We start from the raw sequence: 17,931 nt of genomic DNA, 5'->3' as shown, positions 1-17,931 counted from the left end.
TTTTAAAGTTTTCTAAGTGAGCTGATTACGAGACTTGTATGTTGAGGCAGGTAGTAGTTGCGCACCTGGCGCCAACCTGAAACGTTGTTTACCAGCCAATCATTGAACGTCTAGCGTTCAACAATTGGAGGGTTGTGAAGGGATTTTTTTAATTTTTCCTCCCGGGAGCCTTGATCTGACCCAATTCGGGTAGGTTTTTTCGTTTTTTCCTCTTCACTCGGGTTACTTGTTTCCCCTCTTATGCATCCCTGCTAGGTAGTTGCTATGTGTTCTTCTCAAAGTTGTGTCAGGATGGTTGGGTTTGGTGAAGTGCTCATGGTACGGAAATTAGATTTTCACTGGAATTGCTGCAGTTGACAGTATGGTGTGGCTTTGGGGCCACTCTTCTAATTTTGGGCAGGAGCGTCATGGTTTGGTTACGCATGAGTTTTGTTGTTTTTATGGTGTCAGGTAGTAGAAAGGTGTGCGAGGTTTGGCTGTGACTTTCGTTCTTGATTTGCTGTGTTCTTGATGGCCACATTGTGTGTGCTTGGTGAGTGGGCTTGCCTGTCGGGAGCAATGATGGTGTGCAGTTGGAATATGGAGTTGATTGTTCGTGGGGTGAGGTTGGTTGGAAATAAAACCGTAATAAGAGGTTTGTGTGGAAACGGGTGAATCAATTTTGACTTGGAGAGCAGCGTGTAAGCATGGTGTGTCAAAGACAGGGTGAATGTGTCAGTAGTCATTTCTGCTGTGTCGCTGGGTAGCTTGGTTCTGTGTCATAGCTTTTTGTTGGTGATGCAACTTGTAATTTTCCGTCTGGTCGGAAGGCATCTTAATTGGCCTTGGTCTTTGTGAGCAATAAGGATTTAGGTTTCTGGGGCTCGATCATTTGGGTGGCGGGTCAGCTTCCTTTGGAGTCTGGCTTTGGCGGGAGTACGCTGCAGCTCAGTGGCTTTATGTGGCGTAGGATAACTTTGTGGGGGTACTTGCCCTCAACTGAACCTGGCGAATTTGTCCTTCTCCGTGCGGGGGGATCTGGGTGCTTTTCAGTGCGTAAGCGCCTCGGATTGGCCCAGAGTGGAAGTGAGACCCTCACATCGTTAGTGCGTCTTGAGGGGGGACATGTCAGTCGTTGCCTGAGTATTTGAGTGAGGTGAAAGTCTGCAGTGTCTCTTGCCACCCTGGTTAGGTTAATTAATACTAAATAAAAGCTGTGACCTTTTAGCCAAGCTCTTGTTGTCTGTGTCATTATTTATTAGTTTAATTAAGTAAGCTATACAAGGTTATTAAGGGTTTGAAGCAATAAACCAATGTATTATCTTAGGCTTCATAAGGCTTCATAAGCGTGAAAATATGTAAGATTACTGTTTTTTGCTGTATGGCTGACTATGACAGCCTTGTTGCTGGGCAGATTATAGTGCTGCTGGTCAGATGTTTGGTAGAGCCAATGATATTGCTTGAGGGAGTGGTCAGTTTATCAGTAAATATTGGCTCATTTGCATGATGACAGCCTCTTTGGTGATGGATCTTTGATTTCCTTGATCATAACAGCCATGTTGGTCAGATCCAACTCAAACACCAAATGGAGAGGCTATTTTGTGATGGTATCTGGAGATGTTCTCCCTCCTCCCCTCCCAGCCTTCCCATACATAATCCGAGAAGCACAATGATAAGAGATGTTTAGTACCAGACTTTAAAATCCCTCTGCCCCCTTCCTGTTCAGAGATTCCATTTTGTGTGCTGCGACAGACATCATCTCCTGCATGCCCTTTTGATTCTTTAAAAAAAAATTGGAACCACCGAGAAGCTCTAGTGGGGCAAGGATTGATGTGAATGAGTAAAATATTTTTTGTAAATGCCTCCCCTCCTCCTTCATAAATTTGCTTTGGAAGCAAAAAATTAAATTACATTTACTATGAATCAACCCTTCCTTTCCCTGCTTTTCACTACATACATACTCCATCTTCTTCAGGCCTCTTGATTAATGAAAACATACAATATGTTTCCTTATGTGCCATGTTGGGGGTTGAACTGCCACGTGTTGGTGCCGTCCACTGCTGCCACTTAGCTTAGTCAGCCAGCTAGCTTGGTGCAACTTTTGGGCCTAAATTGGATGAAACCAATATTGTGAGCTTGGAGATGGACAAAATTGACTGGAAATTATTATTATCCTTTATTTATATGGCGCCACAAGGGTTCCGCAGCACCTTACAAAGTACATAAACAAATAAGTGAACAAGAAACTAGTGTAATACAATACAGGACAAGGACGTGATTTGTATACATTGCTGCATTAGTGATCATAACACTCAAAATAAGCAGCAGGGAGTAAGCAATCAAGTGTTAGGTGCAATAACCATTTACGCAGGTTAACGTGGGTAAATGCAAATTAGCGTGCCCCGGGGATATTTGCTATTCAATTAGATGTGCAAACACTTTAAACATGTTATTAATGTCCTGTAGCTTTAGGAGCAGGAGTCCTAAATGATCCAAATGAAGCAATCTGTTTTATGTTCATATTAAATAGGGTTCAGCAGAAATAGTGTGTGTCTCCTTGATGAGTCTTGCATTCTACCTGAGGCCGGGCTGGGACCGCACAACACAGTGATGAAGGCACCATTCTCCACCCACCATAGATGAAACACTGGGAAGAACAATGAAAATTATGAAAATGGCTGCTCTGCTGGACTGGCATGCAGGGCCATCAAGAGCCAAGCAGGGCCCAGGTGACAGGGGGCGTGGCCTAATCATGGGTGGCATGGCCACTCCCCATTAGAAAAAAGGCACAGTGAACCCCTCAGCCCGGCGCACAGCCAATGGGGGGCGCGATCAGCGTGATCGCTCCCCCCATAGGCATAGGATACTTATAGCAGCTGGGAGCAGTCTCCCACTGCAGCCCAGCACACAGCAGCATGCTGGGATGTTGTGATGTAGAAGGGAGGGGAGGCGGTGCCAGACCCAGATCCCCGCCGTGCCCCTCCAGCAAGCCCGGGCCGGGTAATTTGTACCCGCTCCCTCCCCCTCTCTGCACCCCTGCTGGCATGCTGTAATGCCATACCCAAGGGACTCACACCAAACCCCATGACCATGCCCCTCTTTCATGCGCAACACAGGCACAAAGCATGCCAAGGTAGATTCTTGCCCACAGACCATCTCTGCTGTGTGACCAAAGATGTGTGATGAATTGCAGGTGATTTCTGTGCAAGGGTTGTGCACCCAAGGATGTGTTACAGGGGTTGTGTACCCAAGGATGTGTTACAGGGGATACGTACCCAAGGATGTGTTACAGGGGATACGTACCCAAGGATGTGTTACAGGGATGTGTACCCAAGGATGTGTTACAGGGGATGCATAGCCAAGGATGTGTTACAGGGGTTGTGTACCCAAGGATGTGTTACAGGGGTTGCGTACCCAAGGATGTGTTACAAGGGATACGTACCCAAGGATGTGTTACAGGGGATACGTACCCAAGGATGTGTTACAGGGGATACGTACCAAAGGATGTGTTACAGGGGATGCGTACCCAAGGATGTGTTACAGGGGATGCGTACCCAAGGATGTGTTACAGGGGATGCGTACCCAAGGATGTGTTACAGGGGATGCGTACCCAAGGATGTGTTACAGGGGATGCGTACCCAAGGATGTGTTACAGGGGATGCATACCCAAGGATGTGCTACAGGGGATGCCTACCCAAGGATGTGTTACAGGGGATGCGTACCCAAGGATGTGTTACAGGATATGCGTACCCAAGGATGTGTTACAGGGGATGCGTACCCAAGGATGTGTTACAGGGGATGCGTACCCAAGGATGTGTTACAGGGAATGCGTACCCAAGGATGTGTTACAGTGGATGCGTACCCAAGGATGTGTTACAGGGGATACGTACCCAAGGATGTGTTACAGGGGATGCGTACCCAAGGATGTGTTACAGGGGATGTGTACCCAAGGATGTGTTATACAGGGGATGTCTACCCAAGGATGTGTTACAGGGGATGCGTACTCAAGGATTTGTGCTGCATTAAAGAGGTATATGACAAATTGCATGAACATGGTGGAAGGGAAAGCATTAGAGGGGGTCATTTAAGCTGATATGAAATAGCGCAGCATATGTTTAATGTTAATGATAAACATTTCACATTTAGAGGGTTCATGGGATAAAGAGTAGACTTACTGGCCATATTAGCAGCCTCTTTTCGAGAATATTACAGATTTTTCACTCTGGCAGCTGTGCATGGTTTGCAATTTTTTGGTTCAACGCAAAGCCTAATTTTACACAGGCAGATTAGTAATCATCCTCTTTAGTGTCCTGTGCATAGGTAGGGAAATGAGTGGAAATTAATGTTATCGAAGTTAATAATACTGCAGGAACAAAAAAAAAAGCCAAAATGATGTGATTTTAGCAGTTTTTCTAAATTTTTTAAAGAAAATACAAATCCAAAACCAAAACACGCAAGGGCGGTTTTGCGAAACCAAATCCAGATCCAAAACCTCAAAGGAGATACAGATCCAAAACCAAAACCAAAACACGGGGGTCGGTGCACATCCCTAATTATTAACAGTACCTAGAATCTCCCTGAATTCATTTGGGGGGGGTCAAGCTTTCAGCTTTGTGTCTCCGACTCTATGGAACTCGCTTCCCCGCACAGTTCGAGCGGCCTCCACTCTATAGTCCTTCAAAAATAGACTCAAGACTTTCCTGTTCATCTAAGCATTTCACTAATGTCCCTTGTTAGGCATGTTGTATATTTTGTGCTGCAAAGGCAAATGTAAAGCACTTTGGCCCTCATTCAGAGCCGTTCTCTGTTTGCGGTCGTTCGTTCAAAAACAAGGGGTGGCTATTCAAATGATCCGTTCGCACATTGCAGTCTAAGTTTGAACGAGCGAGCAAAACATACGCTCGTTTATTTGATAAAAACGCCCCCTGGCCGCTCGCAACATACGTCATGTCCGCTATTTATTAGATTAATCGAGTACATCGTACAGCGTATGAACTGCTCGCTATTCTTGTGGTTGGTTTTTTCAACCGCTATTTTGCGAGCAGTTCTGAGTTAAAAAAAAACAAGTGACGTGGTCAATGACGCTGCTGTATTAATTATGCACTCCCTTAAAACGGCCGTTTTGACCTTTAAGCACGCCTGCGTTCGAATTCCACTCCCCCGTTTTCAAGCACCTTCCCCTGTTACCACCCACATACGCCTCATTCTGTCACTCAAAATAGCAGGCACTCGCTATATAGCGTACAAACGATTTTCGGCCGCACTGACTGGTTCGCGCATGCGTACTAAAAACCGTACGCATGCGCATATGTGCGAACATCGCTCGGAACGAGCGTACTGCCGCTAGCGAGCGGCTCTGAATGAGGGCCTTTGAGTCCTTTTAGGAGAAAAGTGCTATATAAATAACATTATTATTATTATTATTATTATTATTATTATTATTATTAATAATAATAATAATAATAGTAATACTCAATCACTTCTCATTCACATATATTAGGCCATACTCTTTGTCTGATATAGTTTTTATTAATTCTTCTTAGTCCTGTCTATTTGAATCTAGATTTGTCTTCTGTGTATCGGTTTATGCATTGGGTTGTATGGCTTTTGGATATACTGTATATTCTGACATAGGGGCCTATTCATCATCACTTAAGTTTTACAAAAGCAGGTGAAAATTAACGTTTTACCTGCAATTGTAAAAATTAAGCTATTGGGCCATTCATTAAGAAGGTACAGCAGGAGATATCACAGATATCTCCTACTTAAACTGTCAAGACCTGATAAAACTGGTACTTAGCAACTGTAGATCCCAGTGGTGCATGCAGGGGGGGTTCTGAGTAGCTGGATATGCCCCATGTGCCAATCCATAGCTGCAGCTGCACCAATTATTAGAAATAACTTTGAGAGACGGAGAACTTTGTCTCTATCTCACCCGGGCCACCTTTGGAACTCCGAACAGGCTGTGATCAGTGCTGCCTCATAGCCATGGAGATGGCCGAGTCCAGGGGAGCTGCAGCAGCATGCAGCACCTCCCAGACAGCTCCCATGAGCATTTGAGTGTCAGTGACTCACTGCACTCCTCGGCTCCAGACAGCACTGCAGGTAAGGCACTTGCTGTCCCATCATATTTAAAAACTTTCCCCTTGGCTCCTTCAGCGGCTCCGCCTCCCATCCAGTACATGCTTCCGGGAGGCGGAGCAGTCTGTGATCATCCTCCTTTGAATAGCGGCACAGCTGTGCACCTGTCAGGAGTTTATCCAGGGTGGGCGGGGGACTGAAGAGTGATAATGGGGATTCACTGTCACTGAGTATGTCGGGCTGTCACTGAGTATGTTGGGCTGTCACTGAGTATGTTGGGCTGTGGCACATTGGCGCCCTCTTCAGTGTACCGCCTGATGCAGCCGCACAATGGTAGGACCGACCCTGAGGACAAGTCATTTTTCCACCACATAGTTGGAATAGCAATTAAGAAACTGGCAATAAGAAAGGATTCAGATGAAACTGTTGATTGGACACCCGGATTTTTTTGGGCCATATTTTTACAAGTCATGCATTTAACTCTCCCACACCTAAAGAAGCCCTTTAGTTTTTCAGAAAGCCAATGAATATGTTCCTTTTCTTTTTGTTCTTTCTCTAACTTATTCGTGAGAGAGAACTTCTTAGGATGGATATTATCTTTATGTTTTTTTCTTTTTTGAACATACTCTGTGCCAATTTCTGTTTCAAATTTTCTGATCTCCTATATACAACTTTAACATTTTGTCCCATTGTTGGGCCTAAAATCGGATCCACTTTCAAAATTGGCGTATTTTTCTGTATTATTTGTTTTATTAATGAAGCATGAGTATTGTACTGTGTCGTAAAAGTGCACCCCTCATCCAGTCTCACATTTTCAGACCCGTTTTGGACTTTAGAAAACTTAGAATCCAATATGTCTTTTCTATTATTCTTATCGATATAATCGTATGCCTTTTTCAGGATGTATGCAGGATATCCTTGTTCTTCAAAGGCTTCATATACCTTATTGACCTGCTTCTTATAACCCTCTTCACTGGAACAGTTTCTCTTTATACGGAGGAATTGGCTCTTGGGGATGTTGTTACGCCAGGCTTTCAGATGACTACTGTTATAATTTAAAAATCCTTTACAATCTACCTTTTTGAGGAAGGTTTCAGTACACTAGAGCCCTATGGTCTTAATGAGACTATAGAGCTTAACAACATGTAGTTATAGGAGATTCATGGTTAGTATCTATGAATCCCTCACACGGTTTCTCTTTCCCCCGTCGCCTTCCCTCTTTCTTCTTTTATGTTCTCTCCTTTTTTAAACACCAACAGTTTGGTTTTAAGCGAATGATTATAATTTTTATAATTAATTTACAGATATTAGAGGCACGTAGTCCATCCTTTTCTCTATATTTAGCATACATTATACTGGTGGAGATTTTTTCCTCAGTAAAACTTGCCAGTTTTTGATACTAAGAAAACATCTTCCTCTTTTCTTCCTCTCCTCCTTTTTTACTTTTCCTCTCCTTACCCCTCCCCCTTTTTTTCCTATATTAGTTTCCTATATTAGTTTTCTATATTAGTTTCCTACAATTTTGGTTTAGATTCAGACAAAGCTTTTTGATTGGGAACATTTTTTTTTTAGGGTAGATACTTTAGGATCATGGGTCATGTCTGGTTCTTAATTTAGTTTAATAGAGGCTATATGATTTAAATATATAGCATGTTTGATATAACTATATTTATTCATATATGGATAGTGTTGGATAATTATAATTGTCTTCCTAACATACATAATACGTCTATATTTATGTGCAATCCACATGTATATCTATATTAACTATATGTGGAATGTTTAAGGCACCTCAATGTAGCACCTTATCTAGATGTGTTATGATACATTTTAATGTTGGATTATTGTAGATGTTATTGGAGTTTTTATTTACATGGATATTGGTATAAGATGGCATATAAACAGTTAATAGGTAATTGAGTAACCTTGCCACCAATCAGCGCTCCTTTGGAGTGCTAAAATGAGGCCCTAATAGCCTTAGAATTATCCTCAGATGAAACTGCCACGTCGTAGGGCGGAGAAACGCATCAGTTGACATTTGAGACGCAGGTGGAATGCATACCGGAAGCCGGAAGTTCCCGAATACCGGAAGTGGCGTTACGATTCATCCCCGGCGGTTGTACACATTGCAGCGCCGTGGTCGGCTAAGTGTGCCGTGGAAAGAGTATAGAGGTCCCTCTGTCTTGGACCTAGGCATCCCCAGTCTCACGGTGTGGATAGCGCCTTACCTAGGTGCCAGTGTACACACGACTGGAGCATAAGACTTACCAGTCTTCTTAAGAAGTCAGTATCACCCCCTGGCATAGGGTAGAGGTAAGAACTACCACGTTATCAGTGCTTTTGGATACAAGGAAGGCTATTGAATGGTAATATATCCTGTGCTTATTGTCTTACTAACTTCTATACTGATTGGACTTTTGTCTAGATGACATTACTAATTGCCATGCTCTGCTGCTAACATTAACTCCATTTCTAACCTGACTCTGCCTAATTACTTGATTATTCTTACATGTGACTGGACTTTGAGTCATCTATATAGTGTGGATTTAGCTGCCATTATTGCTATTTTATACAGACCGGGATTTCGTTACTTGCCACATTTTTTACATATGTATATTTGCATGCTCCAACCGGCACCATGTAATTATTGGAATTTATTTTAGTGACCATTTGGCTTTTCATATTGTTATTATTCAGTATTGTTTGTTCTTACTGCTTACCATGGTATAGCAATTTCATATGTTTTTTTATTGAATAAATTGGTTATTACTAGCGCTCCCATTTTTTTCCTTTTTCTTTTCAATACTGGGGTGGACATCCAGATCCACATTGTGGGGGCAGCTTCACTAGGTTGCTGGCTGATTCACACATCTGTCCTTTAGCGCCCACAGTTTCTTGCAGCTACTCCTTTACACACAGAGCACCAATTCGGCCTCGTGTGTGGGTACTTGCATCAAACTCATTTCTTTTTCTGTTTTGACAAGTAAAATGAGAAAATCTGTTCAATCTTCTGTTGCCAAACAAATATAGGCCCCCATTTACTAATGTGTTTTATCACCAAAACGAGTGATACATTTCACTGTGTTTGATAAATGGTGCTCCAGCCAATCAGCTCCCAACTGTCATTTTCTAACAGCTCCCAACTGTCATTTTCTAACAGTTGACAGTTGGGAGCTGATTGGCTGGAGCACCATTATCATACACAGTGACATTTACCACTCGTTTTGGTGATAAAACTCGTTAGTAAATAAGGCCCATGCTCATTATGCTGGGAGAGAAGAAGCAGCACAGAGATTCAGGGGAGAGCAGAGAAATAATGCCTTTTCCCCACAGGGGTGCCGAGAGGGGCCGGCTGGTACTATTTACCTGGTTCCAGGCCGGCTGGAGGGGCCCAGCGCAGCTGTGTAATGGGCAGCAGGGGGACCATTGAGCAGCAGCAGTCTCTTTTCTCTCCCGGCAAGTGCTATGGGGGGGAACAATCACACTGATAGCCCTCTGCCCCCACCACCGTGGATCTACCCCCTGGCCAAGAAGGATAAACTAGGCCCCCCCTTCCGAAGAAAAATTTTGGGGGAAGGGGCATGACCATACCTCCCTGATTTGTCCAAGCCTCCCCCATTCCCAGGCCAAGCTTGACGACTTTCTGGCTGCCCCTTCCGGGGGGGAGCAGCCAGATTGGCATGACAGGGGGCATGGCCAGCACAATGAGGCAGGGCCGGCCAGACCATGAGTATTTTTGGCTGGGGCCGGGGCCACGTGATCACGTCATTTTGTCCCCGTCCCCGCTACACAATGCCGATAATACAGGCATTGTGAAGCAGGGGGTGGGGCCAAAATGACGCAATTCAGCATGAATCGTGTCATCGGCCCTCCCACTGCGGAAGTTTCAAAGGTAATTGTGGGGGGTATAGGAGAGGTGGGTGGCAGACAGGAGGATTACCTGCCTTCCCGGGAGGCTGGGAGCGGCACACAATTTTCGGGAGGCTCCCGACCAAATCGGGAGGGTAGACAAGTATGACCCAGGCCCATCGCTGCTCTTGGCAGCCCTGTTCCCCCATGCATTCTCATGAAATTCTACCTAACTCGCCAAAAAACAAACAAACTTATGTTTGGTGATATTTTACAGTTTGAACATTTTCATGGCAGAAATCTAATATGTTAGCTGTTCAATATGTATCGCAAAAAATAAATTAGATGAATACCATAACCATTACATTTTTGCAAATTTTTTATGAAAATTGCTTTGATACACCTGCCCCAATATGAGTTACAGCAAAATCATGTTTATATATTATTTTAAGATACTTACAACTCAAAAAAGAGCTGAAAAAGTCTATGCATGCCAGCCCCAATGTTTAACGGTTCTTGATCAGCAACTAACGGCATGAAAGGTGCCACCCAGCCCCTATGGGACACTGGCCAAAGACCACTATCATAATTCCCCCCACTTCAAAGTACAAGGGGGAGATGTACTAAAGGTGCCTACACACTTACCGATTTGCTCACAATCCAACATCGTGTACGATTTCCCCTTGACCTTCTCCCCGGCAGCTCCCCGGCAGTCCTGCACACGATTTGGTGTAAAAATGCGTCCAATGTGACAAACGATCTCTCGTGCATCCTTCTTTTTCCAGTGCATCGTGACTGAGATTGTCAGATCTGCCCTACAGCACGGCAGATCTGAAGATGCGATGTACGACCTGCATCGTGGTCATGAGTGGAGACTCACGATTAGGACATATTTTACATGATCTGTCGTTCCGATGTGTCGGAATCGGCAAGATCGTGTAAAAAATCGGTAAGTGTGTAGGCACCTTTAGTCTTCGAGAGAGATAAAGTAGAGATATATAAAGTACCAACCAATCAGCTCCTAACTGTCATTTTTTTCAAACACAGCCAATTAAGTGACAGCTTGGAACTGAAAGGTTGGTACTTTATCTCTCTCCACTTTATCTTTCTCCAAATATTAGTACATCTCCCCCCAACTGATAAAGAATAAGAAACTGATTTCATTTAATTTATTGAACAAACATTTTACTTACCTTCATTTCCAATATGCTGGTTTCATTCCCTCTGGCTCATTTCTGCTGGTAATAAAGTGTGAAATAAAAAGAATGATAGGTGCACAAATGATAATAAAAACACAGGGCGGAATTCAATTGTTTCCGGCCCCCTTCATGCCTGACAGAGCTATTTAATTGTTGCTCCTGTTGGGCACGATCAGCTGCCAGTGAACCATCTCAGCTCGCACCCCCAGGTGTTACGCGGCTAAACCCGACCTCTATGGGCACGATAATCGGCATCAATTAAATAGCGCCCCGCCATCTCCTGTCACTTTAGATGGGACATCCGGCGCGCTAAATTGCGTCCAAACAAAGAAAGAAAAAGCACAGATGTGATTTTGCGCTGAACTCCGGTCACTGGTGAATCGCGGGTAGCAGACACTAGTGTGAAAACTCTCTGTTGAGTCCTTTCTCATGCGTCAGCAACAGCTTCAACTGAGGAAATGCCAGTGATACTGCCGTGTGCTGGGGTTTATACCCGGCCCATACAGTGGGCACATGACCATGGAGATTGTTGTGTACAGTACATGTAACTGTGGCATGCAGGTGGCAGCTGGTGATGGCTGTGCTTCCCATCAGCTCTCTGCCCTATACCCGATATCATCATCTTCCCACTGATATTGCACAGTTACACAAATGTGTGTCGAAACTGGCGGGGCAAGGGGCGGCTCCCCCCCCTCCAAACATTTGAAAGGAGCAGCGGTCGTGGCACTGGAATGCTTTTATATGGGAAATCAGTGGGAAATGAAAGGTTGGTGCTGAGGAGTCATCACACCAAAACAGGGCGGTCTGGGGCACCTACCGAAACCATTTCAGTTCTGCTGCTGGACCCAGTGAGTTCAGCTGTCATTGCTGCCGCCATTTCTGCTGCTCCTTTGGTGATCTCTGTGGCGACAACAGCTACCACACATGGATATATATATATATATATATATATATATATATATATATATATCTATTTGTTGGAATGCTCATGTGGTATTAAGTATGTGGGGAAAACGAAGAGGCCACTCAAAATAAGAATGTAGGAACATGTGAGAAACATCAAGAATAAAGTAGAAAACCACATGGTCTCATGACATTTCACCACACATCATGGATCCAACCCAGAAGAATTATCTTTCAAAGCAATCGAACATATATGAATTCCTATTAACCTCTATACCCTAAAGTCGCTATTTAGAGTTGCGTACGCATAAGAAATAACTGCTTTCCAGACTTTGATTGTGGTTCCAAAGCACAAAACAGATATTATTCACATAAAAGCATATAGTTACACGCCTTGATCTTATAACACAATTAGCGCAAAGGTTATACAAAATACAAGGTACAGTCGATACATACACATGAGCTCTGGATCCAGATTTTTCCGGAATTGACTATGAAACCTCCGCCAACAGAAAAAGAAAGATAACTAACTACCAGATCCAGAGTGCTTGCATATGCACCCTTGCAGAGATAGGCAATACAATAGAACAAGTTGGAATAATCCCATTGGTTCTTCCTCCTGGTTCTTCTGTTACGATACAGTTCACAGGTCAGTTTGTATTGTAATAGCTCAGCCCTCCAACAGCTCTTTGTGTGCATTTTCCAACCAAAGAACAAGTCTAAACTGGCTAATAAACATTACATTACAGAGTACATTTCAATGCCTATCTCTCTATGATCCATAATTTGCAGACGCATGTTGCGATTTCCTCGCCGATGGAACCGGAAATCTGCAAATAAACAGTGGTTTAGAATGGCACCAAACATGGTCTGCTTATCATGTACTAAACCTTATATACCAAATATATGTATTTCACAATAGACTTGATAATGTATAAAACCTTTAAAATTAACCTTAATGCTAGGGAACCTTTTGTGTAAGTATGTAATGTGTCAGTGTGGGGATATTAAGAAAAGACACTAGTATGCATTGTGCGTCTACGTGTTTGTGAAGTACACCATGGTACGTGCTTTGCTGGGTTGTTCATATTATATGTAGTAATAAATGTACGTATTGTTTTTGTCAGGACTTTTAACAGTGTTCTATTGCGTGGGAAATGCACTACGCTAAATAACAATATAGCGCTGGATATTACTGATACTATGTGGGGAACGCAAAATAGCGCTGTGTAGCCATATGCAAAATGGCGTCATGCAGATTTAAATTTTTACAATTTAGGTCTCAGCCAACCATCCGGCTTCGACATGTTAATATGGGAGAAAGAGGAGGGGATCTGAGCAAAAAACTCTCACAACGGGAAATTTTCTGGATCTTCGAACTAAATACTTTATTTCCCATGGGGTTTAATGACAACTACGAAATAGCCCCATTTATATAAAAAATATCAGATTTATAACATGGGAAAAATGCTAATTCTATGTACATCAAAAAGATCAAAGGCCATGGACAATACTGTACCTCTCCACCAAAAAAGACACATGGAATAGAATCCTAATTTCAACACCTATAGACAGTTGGTTAATAATTAAATAAAATCTTGCTATCTTTATGCATATTGTACCTGATATAAGTGATCTCAAGGCAGTGTCCACAAACAGATGCATGAGAGATAACATCTCTACAACCATACCAACATGTCAATGCCCAATCTCGTCTGATCTTGGAAGCGAAGCATGGTTGGGCCTGGTCAGTACTTGGCTGGGAGACCACTTAGGAAGACCAGGTGTTGTAGTATACAATGTAACTCCATATTAAAGGCATTTGCAATGTGATATGGCTCTGAGTTTTGTCTTTCACTACAATTGTGGGATTTATGCATATATATTGATAAATTTGATATACATATATATATATATCCACACACTTAAGTCATCTAAATATTAAGCATAGATAAATGTATGTGGTAAATTTGACTAATGTTGAAATAGATTTTCTTCTTTTGATTATGGACCCCACCAACTATATCATTGTGATTGAACCTAAATTATTGAAATTTGATCTACTAATACTACCTAATCTAAATGTAGTTTGAAATTTTATTGATTGATACAAACCATTATGGCATATAAAGCCTTCAAACCATTATGAGCACAAAAGATCTTTTATATATATGTATCTGCTTTTAATCTCTCTTTTCTGAATATATAGAACCATGAAAATATGAACTTAATAGATGAATGGACAACTATTAACATTCAACATCCTCAGCAATCCAAGATGTTTGACTGATGGACTTTAAATGTTAAAAGTGAAGGACCTGGAACAGAAATCTGATCCGCAACTATCAATACCCCGAAAAACTACAAAGATGTCCGCCATGTGCCCTGAGGACCGGAAGTAATCACATGACCCTAAGCAAACCGGAAACACGCAAGCGGAGGAAAAAAGTGACATATTCCCTCACCAATGCCAATAGATTGAGGGAGGGCGATGAGCCCCACCAGCATCTGATGGAGAGGCAGAGCGGACCTCTTGCCACGATGCACCGGACAGACTGTGAGATCTGCAAAACACTGATGACACGCACAGCCCAGTTTGGAAGAAGACGGAAGTGATGTGGTGTGGTCCATCTGCGTTCCACAAGGACATACACACCGACATATTTGGATTCGCCCTGAGTCCGGGACCTGGAAATAATGTGGTGCGCTTCAGATGCGTTCCACCGGGACTAAATCACGATCTTTTAAGTAATAGAAAGGACATTTACCTATATACTTTCCATTGACCATGTACCTAGACAATTATAAATAATGTTATGATATACACCTTAGCTCCAAACTACTAAGATATATTTTAGCTAAATACAGGAAGTGATGTCACTAAAAAAACATGTGACCCATTTTGGGCCTAAAGTTCTGCTACAAAAGCCCTGTTATGTCTCTCTACACTCACTCCCCTTGATGAAGTCCAGATAAGAGGATGAAACGTGTTGGGACACTGATCTTTTGCCCCCATGAACTCTACCTAACATTTTGAAAGATAAGCCGATATCCGTTGTTCACTGAATATTGCTATACATTGTCTTTTATATTATTATTGTCATTGTCTTTTTATTTCTTTTCTAATTATTTATATATGTTTTTTGTATATTAAACTGTCATTATATTAAATTACTTTTATTAAATAATAATATATTTTATATTAAGTTTTAAGTTACTTTTTATATACCAAATGGTGTTTCATGGTTATGAATTACGCACAGATTTTATGTTATTTATATTGCACTGAGTCACTTTACCTATCAGAGATAGGTCTACCTGCACAGGTTGTATAATTTTGCACAGGTTGCATATAAGTTCACTTTATAAAACGCACTAGTAGGTGCCTATGATCAACTATCCTGTTAGATAGATTATTTTTAGGTGGCAGAGCCAAACTGCCACCACCCTGTTGACTGAGCAGACACCTTTATACTTAAGTAAAGGGAGTGCCACAAATACATAAGTATATCCACATATACATACTGTACGTATTTTCTACACGTTCAATTACACATAATAAGCAGATATTGGTAAAACACGTTTCACGTTGCATAGAGTGGGAAATTATATATATAAGGAGGAGGAGAGTCACATTGGCTGTTGCTAAGCAGCGCTAACAACAACAGCAGCCAGCGCCACAGCAAGCCCGTCAGTGAATAGGTAGATCATAGTATCAAGGGGCATATAAATATTGCTAGTAACAATACCAATAGCACTAAAGGCATATAATAGGTGTCAATAGACTAGGGGTGTGCACCGGCCACTTTTCGTGTTTTGTGTTTTGGTTTTGGATCTGGATCTTTCTTCGTGGTTTGGATCTGGATTGGTTTTGCCAAAACCACCCTTCCATGTTTTGGGTTCTGGGTTTTGTGTTTTGGATCTGTATTTTTTGGGAAAAAAGCATAAAAACAGCTAATATCACAGAATTGTTTTTTTTGTGTGTTCCTACGCTATTATTAACCTCAATAACATTAATTTCCACTCATTTCCAGTCTATTCTGAACACTTTACACCTCACAATATTGTTTTTAGACCAAAAGGTTGCACCGAGGTACTGTAGCTGGATGACTATGCTAAGCGACACAAGTGGGCGGCACAAACACGTGGCCCATCTAGGAGTGGCACTGCAGTGGCAGACAGGATGGCAGTTTGAAAAACTAGGCCCCAAACAGAATATACTGCAAAGAAAAAAAAGCGATGCAAAATGGAATTGTCCTTGGGCTCTCCCACCCACCCTTATGTTGAATAAACAGGACATGCACAAACCAATCATTTCAGCGCCAGGGTCTGCTACACGACTGTGGCTGAAATGATTTGTTCATTTGGGCCCCCACAAAACAAGCTGACAATTAATCTGTCCCTGCACAAACTGGCTCTACAGAGGCAAGATGTCATCCTCATCCTCCTCATCCACTGATTCCTCACCCTCTTCAGTGTTGTGTACATCCTCACAGAGTATTAGTTCATCCCCGCTGGAATCCACCACCACAGGTCCCTCTGTACTTTCTGGAGGCTGGTCTTCCTGGAAGAATTGATAATTCATTTTGATGAACATCATCTTCTCCACATTTTGTGGAAGCAACCTAATACGCCTTTTGCTGACAAGGTTCCCGGCTGCACTAAAAACTCTTTCGGAGTACACACTGGAGGGGGGGCAACTCTGGTAAAATAGAGCCAGTTTGGACAGGGGCCTCCAAATTGCCTCTTTTTCCTGCCAGTACAGGTACGGACTGTCTGACATGATTACTTGGATGCTGTCACCGATGTAATCCTCCACCATTCTGTCAATAGTGACAGTATCATCTGCAGTGACAGTAGACATGTCAGATATTGTTGGCAGGTCCTTCAGTCCAGACCAGATGTCCAAACCGGCCCTTGACTTATGACACAGGCGCACGCTTGGCACTGCTACTTTGTTGATGCACGTGCGGCTACAGCGCACACAAACAGAAAAAAAAGAATATTTTTTTTACACTTGGGGGGAGCACCCCTGATGGACAGAGCACCCCCTGGACAACACTACAGCACCTCTTTAGGACAACAGCCTTCATGGGACGCTGCACACAAGTCACAAACACAGAAAAAAATATTTTTTTTATTTTTTTCCGGCACTTTGGAGGTTTCACCACCCTTCAACAGACGAGCCAGCTGGCCCTTGATTTATGACACAAGGAGCAGCGCCAGCCAGACCTGGAGGAGAGGAAGCCAGAAGGAAGGAGCATTCTTCAAGAAGATAAGGTAAGCCATGACTCCTGAGACTTAGCAGTAGCCCAGGAAGGGGACCCAGGGGCCCTGGCTATTTTATCAGTCCCGGGCCCCATAATTTCTGATGGCAGCCCTGGACCCAAGGACAATTCCATCTTGCACCTCTTTTCTTTGCATTATGTGCTGTTTGGGGCATTGCTGCCTGACATTTTTAATTTTATAATTTATGAATGTACAGAAATGTTATTGGCCACAGACAGCATCTCCTGTGTGCCCCTTTCATTTAAAAAAAATAAATAAATTCCGAACCACCAAGTTGATGGGGTGGGCAAATATGAGCAGCACCAGCACAGAGCATCTTCCTGCCAGGATGTGTGCAATAAAGTGCAAATACGTTTAATATAGGGATGAGAGGGTTCGGATTTCTGAAATCCGAGTCATATCCGAGTCAGGCTCGACTTTTCCCGACTGACTCGGATCTGAAATCGAGGCAAAACGTCATCATCCCGCCTTCCGGATCTTGCGGGTTTTGGATTCTATAAAAGGTCCCCGCGTCGGCGCCATTTCTCACTCCAGCTGTGGACAGTGAAGAGGGAGGGTGGGAGCTAGGGCTGGCTGGGCTGTATTGTGCTGCTGTTGTCCATAGGGGCTGTGTCCACTCAGTCCATAGGGG

General features: G+C 43.0%; 1 pseudogene; it reads left to right on the top strand.

Annotated features, from left to right (window-relative positions):
* Nucleotides 1-13,688: 13,688 nt before the first annotated feature.
* Nucleotides 13,689-13,807, top strand: LOC148521471 (5S ribosomal RNA; annotated as a pseudogene).
* The last annotated feature ends 4,124 nt before the right edge of the window (nucleotides 13,808-17,931 follow it).

The sequence above is a fragment of the Taudactylus pleione genome, unplaced genomic scaffold, assembly GCF_031769625.1.
Source record: "Taudactylus pleione unplaced genomic scaffold, aTauple2 ptg000162l, whole genome shotgun sequence".
In the NCBI taxonomy this organism is placed as follows: domain Eukaryota; kingdom Metazoa; phylum Chordata; class Amphibia; order Anura; family Myobatrachidae; genus Taudactylus; species Taudactylus pleione.
This window is presented reverse-complemented; position numbering and strand designations above follow the sequence as displayed.